Below are 411 nucleotides of genomic sequence, written 5' to 3' on the forward strand. Positions count from 1 at the left end.
CGTTCCAGGAGGGGATAACCCCCAATTTAGAAACTGCCACCTTTAAAAGATAAGCCAAAGATACATTAGTTTACACTGCTTTCTATGAAAGGGATAACTCCCGGCTCCCAGGGCGTATTCGCCTGGCTGTCCTCTATATAATGTTTATATCAGGGCGCAGACGGTCAATCGCAGTTACTAACAACCTCAGAACACCACCGAGATCTTTGTAGTATAGATCCCTTTGACAATAACTCTGAGTTCATTCCGTCACATCAATCAAAAAGGAAAGTGTTTGATCTTATCATTCAGAGGCATCCCTTCTCCCTCCGCGTCCTAGCCCCACCCCCTGTGCCAGTTTCCAGCCCCTCCACGATGCTTTGTGCAAGAAAGTGCAAGTTCCCCATTCTGGTCCTATTGATGTTCTCTTTC

This window comes from Myotis davidii, unplaced genomic scaffold, assembly GCF_000327345.1.
Source record: "Myotis davidii unplaced genomic scaffold, ASM32734v1 scaffold616, whole genome shotgun sequence".
Lineage (NCBI taxonomy): Eukaryota > Metazoa > Chordata > Mammalia > Chiroptera > Vespertilionidae > Myotis > Myotis davidii.